The sequence below is a fragment of the Ursus americanus genome, chromosome 4 (genome assembly GCF_024610735.1).
Source record: "Ursus americanus isolate L20-20 chromosome 4, mUrsAme1.1.p, whole genome shotgun sequence".
NCBI classification, from domain to species: domain Eukaryota; kingdom Metazoa; phylum Chordata; class Mammalia; order Carnivora; family Ursidae; genus Ursus; species Ursus americanus.
The window spans coordinates 91,201,270-91,207,251 of record NC_142130.1 but is presented as its reverse complement, the minus strand read 5'-3'; positions in this window follow the sequence as shown (position 1 = coordinate 91,207,251).

The following is a 5,982-nucleotide window of genomic DNA, read 5'->3' as shown; positions in this document are numbered from 1 at the left end:
TGGGGGCCCTTCGGCCCAAAGGAGCTGAAATGAGCTGGCGGGAGGCAGAGGGGAGGCCGGGTGGGCAGATCGGGTCACCACGAGCCGGGGGGCCCACGGCCAGCCCCAGCTCCTCCATCGGTGAGCTGGGTCACTCAGCAACACCGGATTATTCGTTTTGTTTCTCTCTAAGAAGAAATAACACACGTTGACATGAAGATTGAAGGTGGGAACCCTCCTGTGCCCCAGCAATGGAAACATTAGCACTTTTTCCTGCCCATGCTTCTCTCTCCGTAGAACTGTCTGGTGGGTGAAGTTAGCATTTTGCATGATTTGGTTTTTTTCTTTTTCTTTCTCTGCTGTGCATTCCAGCCAGGAGAGTGAGGATGGCAGGGTTGGTTGAGAAATGGTGCCCTAAGGGTATGTCCACATCCTAATCCCCGGAACCTGCGAACGTGACCTTGTCTGGAAAAAGGACTTTACAGAGGTGATTAAGGGGAGGAGCTTGAGATGAGGAGACCATCCTCGATTACCCAGGGGGGCCCTCGGTGCCACCGCAGGAGTTCTTGGGGAGGCGAAGGGAGATCAGTCACAGGACCGAGGGAGGGCAGGCAGAGATGGGAGCGATGCAGCCACAAGCCAAGGACCACTCGGGCCTGCGGGGGCTACCGGGAGCTGGCAGAGCAGAGGAAGGGTCCTCCCCCAGAGCCTGGGGAGGGAAGGCAGCCCTGCCTGCTGACACCTTGACCTCACGCTTCTGGCCCTCAGAACTGAGATAGAGTACATTTCAGCTGCTTTAAGCCACCAAGATTGTGGTCATTTGTTTCAGCCGCCCGGAATCGGATACAGGTCACTGTGCCTCTAACACCCATTCCAGAAAATGGGTGAGGTCATGGCTTATCTTGTGGTAGATACGGCTCCTCGCTGTTCTGGATGACAGAACGCGCAGAAAGCTCTGTGCTCATAGTGTTTTGGGTGATGGTGCTGTGATCCCAGGGAAGCCAGAGTGAGGGCGAAAGGGCAGTGAGGTGAAACAGGAGACAGTGCTGCTCAGGAGAGCGTGGCTTCATGGCCACGGGAGGCCTCTCAGGGAGGCCATGTTGAATGGCTGCTGCTTGGAACAGGCTGGGGAGGGGGGGGGTGGGAGCGGAGGGGCCAGGGAGGCAAGTGATTTACTGCTGACTCCTTCCTCTGGTTCTCCCAGGCAAAGATTATTCCATCCATCTAGACTGTAGCTCCCAGCAGTTGCTAGAATCTCTGTGGGTCAGATCAGACCAGACCTGGGTGCCAGAGCCGTTGCAGCTCTGCTCCGAGGATGGGGAGGGGGCACGGTGGAGGCTGTGCTCAGGCCTCACCCCTGGGGGAGGCTGAGAGGTTGTGATGATGACAGCTTAAGCCCTCTCTGGGGCCATTCCGGCTGGCACTGAGGCCAGGAGGCTGGCAGGACTGGGCAGACTGGGGGCCTTGTAAACTGAGTCAGGCATCACGGAGGCTCTGGGTGGGTGGCCAGGGTCAACTTCCTCTTGCTTTATGGACTTCCACAAATGGGGGAGAACTGAAGGCTCGTTTGACCCAAGCACGAACACCCAGCCTGGGTCCCCAGGGCTACGACCCAGGCACGTGACTGCACTTAGGTATTTGTCCCCAGTTTCTGCTCGTTTCATTCTCTCTTCAGCTCCTCTGCGCCTCACCCCAGCTGCTTGGCCTTTCCTGTTTCATTTTGTCCCTTTGTTCGCATATATCTCCTCTTCCATCTTACTTAATTGCATATCCAACTTTGCTGTCCTTTGGGTTCAAGGTTGCCTTCCTACTTCTGCAGTTGGTTAGACATTGTAAGGGAAATTCCCTTGAGCACATGGAAAGGGAACTGGGAAGGAGGAAAAGGTTCTGGAACAGACAAACTAGGCATCGGGGACACTGTTTTCTTTTGACATTTCAAGCAGAAGAAAAGGCTCAGAGGGAAGAGAACTGAAGTGGTTTTTACATTGAATTTTGTCGGATGAGGGACGGGTCCAGGTCATGCGGATGTTACCCCTGTGTATGTAGTTGAACTGTGGGGCCCCTGCTGGGGTCACAGGTTTGATCCACAAGGCCAGACATGCACGAATGGCCTCTTTGTTAAGAGGAAGCCCTGAAGACCCCAGGATGCAGGGGGAGGGCAAGAGAGAAGGCGGACCCTGCTCTCAGCTCTGAATGGGACCCTAGGTGTTCCCTCTCCAGCCCAGTGGGGTCTGGCTGACAGGTGTATTTCTGGGTGCCTGGGAGGGTGGTTTTCACAATGCCAGCCACTGGGTCCCTGAGGTGAGGGGTCCTGTGGGGATAGGCTGTGGGATGGATTGGAAGTGAGACCAGAACAAGGGGAGTTGTTGGGGGCAGGGAGCTTCACCAATGCCGAGAAAGGGGGTGATGAGAGTGGACATACAGAAAGTTCGAGGCTTCTGGGATTGCCTAAGGCTTAAACCTGGGATTTACCTGGGCAGCCTAAATTATCTGAAGCGTTGCTGTAAAGCGAGTGTTTTAAATGGCAAGTAGCTGCACTTCACCTTGACTTGCCAAGACCAATATGTCCTCCACCAACAGAAATGGAGGATCGAGAGGGAATCACAATGATAGAAAAAGGAATATCTGCCATGCCCCTTGCAAACCCAGGGGTCCCAGGGGACCTTTACTAGCTGCACACATTTCTCCGCAGCCCTTTGGGACCGCCGTGCCCCTACTCTTGGGCAGGTGCACAGCTGCGTCTGAGGCCAGGAGAGGCCGGGGGAGGCCAGCGGAGGCATCGGAAGTCCCGCTCGCTGAAGACTCAGGTTTTCACAGTGCTTTGGGGACAGCGCGGTGGCAGGTTGCCTAGTACCCTCGGCCATGCCAAAGTCCTGCCCGGCAGTAGCCGTGGGCAAAGAAGGTGGCCGTGGCCTTTGCTGAGCTGGCTCCCTTGGGGCTGGTGGGCAACAGTTCTGTGCTGGTGAGGGCAACAGTGAAAAAATAAGGAGCACTTTTGGGCGCCCGGGGGGCTCAGTCGGTGGAGTGTCTGCCTTTAGCTCAGGTCATGGTCCCGGGGTCCTGGGGTCAAGTCCCACATCGAGCTCCCTGCTCAACAGAGAGTCTGCTTCGCCCTCTCCCGCTCCTCCTCCGCCCTGCTTGTGCTCTCTTTCTCTTATGCTCTCTCCCTCTCAAATGAATAAATAAAATATTTTCAAAAATAGGAGCACTTTTTTCTCCTCCTCAATCAAGCACCGATCACATCGGGTGCCCATTTAATTCAGACACTGATGAGACCAAAGCGACTTTGTCTTCAGATGATGGAGGTGGTTTCACAGAGCTACAGGTCCCAAGCCCCAGCCCTGACAGCTGTGGCCCATTCCACCACCAAAAGAGCGTTAGTGGTTGACTATCTCTCACCAGCACATCAGTGCCTCCAGTTTTCAAATGTGTGCAGATGGTGATAATAGAATTAAACATAAAATTATATATAAATAGAATTAAATTTATTTCAAGACCATTTGAGAATTCAGAGGTAATTTTTTGTCATGGTAAAGTCTCTAAACCAATGGGAGCTACAAATGGGACGTGGGTCATTCGAGCGTGTGACAGACACGGTCAGCGTCTCACTTGTGTCCTTTCTGGGTGCTCTGGCTGACTTCCAGCCGCCAAAGGGCTCACTGGTCCCTGCAGCCTTCAGGCCATAAGAGGCAGGACATTTGCACCCCTCCCTAGCAGCCCTCCGCTTGTGGCTCTCCTGAATAGGTGTATAAATACCCCAGGTCCCTCGCTCCTTGCACGGGATAACTCTGAAGTGGATGTTCTCCAAGTTTCCCTGTTTCTTTGTGGAATTAAGACCAACTACCAAACCTGAGAGCTGGCTTCCCAGCATACCTCCCATCTTCCCCTTGTCACTGTTCCACTTTTTTATCAGCCAGGTACATTTCTTGTACCTCAGAATAATAAGCCATGGGCCTCCAACCCCAGTTGCATGATCTGCCTCTTAGGAGAACCCAAACCAGACGGGGGATGTCTGAGCCATTTATTTTTTCTCTCCCTCCACCTTTTTTAATTGAGCTATAAAGTATGTGCAATAAAGTACACAGATATGAAGCAAATAATAACTCTTTATTTGCATATCGCTCTGTAACTGCCGCTGTAACTACCACTCAGACCAAGCTATAGAGCATTCCTAACATCCCAGCAGCTCGCTCACCCACCCCACTAGCAGTAATATCCTGAAAAATAGCTACTCTTCTCACCTCTATCACCGTAGGTGAGCTTTGCCTGTTTTTGGACTTTATACAAATAGAATCACACAGTAAGTGCTCTCGGGGGTACGGCTTCTTTGGTTTAACGTTAAGTCTGTGAAATGTTATTGCTTGCAGAAATTGCTTGCTAGTTTCACTGCTAGGTTATGTTCTATTGCAGGAATATCAGACAATAAAAAAATTCTTTCAGCTACTAATGGACAGTTGGGTTGTTACCTTCTTCAGGCTATTGGCAATAAAGCTGCTTGTACGTGTACTGCGGTGCACCCAAGCCCGCGGGTCCCACGGGTAGATGTCCAGGAGCAGAACTGCAGGGCACGGCTAGATGGAGGTTCACTGCCACATATGTTCCAACACATTTGTAACAATTTACATCCCCACCAGCAGTGGGAGAGTTTACGTTGCTCCGATCTGACAGCACTTGATATTGTCAGCCCTTTAAATCTTAGCCATTCTGGTAGCTCATTATGGAAAAAAAAGTTGGCCATTCCTGGAAATATGACAGTCACTGGCCATCGATAATTTGCTCTGCAATCTTGGAAAATGGGTAAGTTCCCTGTAGTTCTGTCTCTCCTTCAGGAAATTGAGTAGATTATACTTGGCGCCTCTGTCTACCCTGAACATGCTGGAGTTGCTGGTTGAAGCCTCATTAGCCTTCAGGGAAAGACTCCTTGGTGACCTTTTTGACCATTCCGGCCTTCTCAAATTGTCCCTTCCCTGGATCTGCATGTGGACTTAGGAAGCCCTTCTTTCCAGCTGAACATTTTGGTGGTCAGGACCATAGTTTGTATGTCCTGTATCTTGAAAAGCACCCAGTTCAATTTGGGGCACGGTGCTCAATAGCTACTTGGACCAGTCCTCTGGTTCACAGGGCTTAGGACCAAAGACGCCGCCCCAGGTGGTTATCTCAGGAATCCCCGGGCTCCACCCACTGAGGCTACAGGTGGAGTCTGCATTCTGTACCAGGAAGGGTGTGGTCAGGAGACCAGGACCCGAGCGGGGGTTATCAGAAGAGCGGCTTACAGGAGAGACCCATGAGTTAGGGGCTCAGAGCCCTGAGCAGAGGTCCTTGTTTGCCCGTGCTGTCCTTCTGGCTGGGTATAAAGGGCTGCTTCTGGGAGCATGAAAGGGACAGGAATGTACCGCGGCCACTGGAGTGAGGTGTGTGTGCTGATGCAATGCTGCCAGGGACAGCAAACAGGAAGAAGAGAATTCCAGTTCTTCCTTGAGACTTGCAGTCTCCTACTGGCCGAGCCTGACAGAGCCACATGGCAAAGAAGCAATGGAAGAGCCCTGAGACAGAAAGCTTAATGATTGGCACAACTGGAGACCCAGTTTCTACCAGGTCATTCATTGTTTCCACCTTCCTACCCGGAACCTCCAAGCCTTGCAAAGTCCTGGGGTATGGCCGGGATTCCCCGAGGGAGATGCTCTCACTTGTGTCCTCCCACTCTAGCCTCCTCGTGCCATCTGCAGCCCACAGTCCAAAAGACGGAGATGCTTCTTCATGCTGCCAGCTGGTGAGCTCTGTGAAGCTGGCTGTGTCTCGGCCAAAGGGGTCATCTTCAGCTGTAGTCCAGACCCTAGTCTTTGGGGAGCCAGGAGTGCTCATCCCATGCAGGAGACAGAATGCCCTTCCTGCCAATCCTGGCTGCAGCTGTCCCTGGGGAAGTAGCAGGCACCTTTTGCTGTGGAATGCTCAGGGAACAAATGGTCCCTGAAACCGTAGATGCTTGCAGCAATAAAGGTTTAC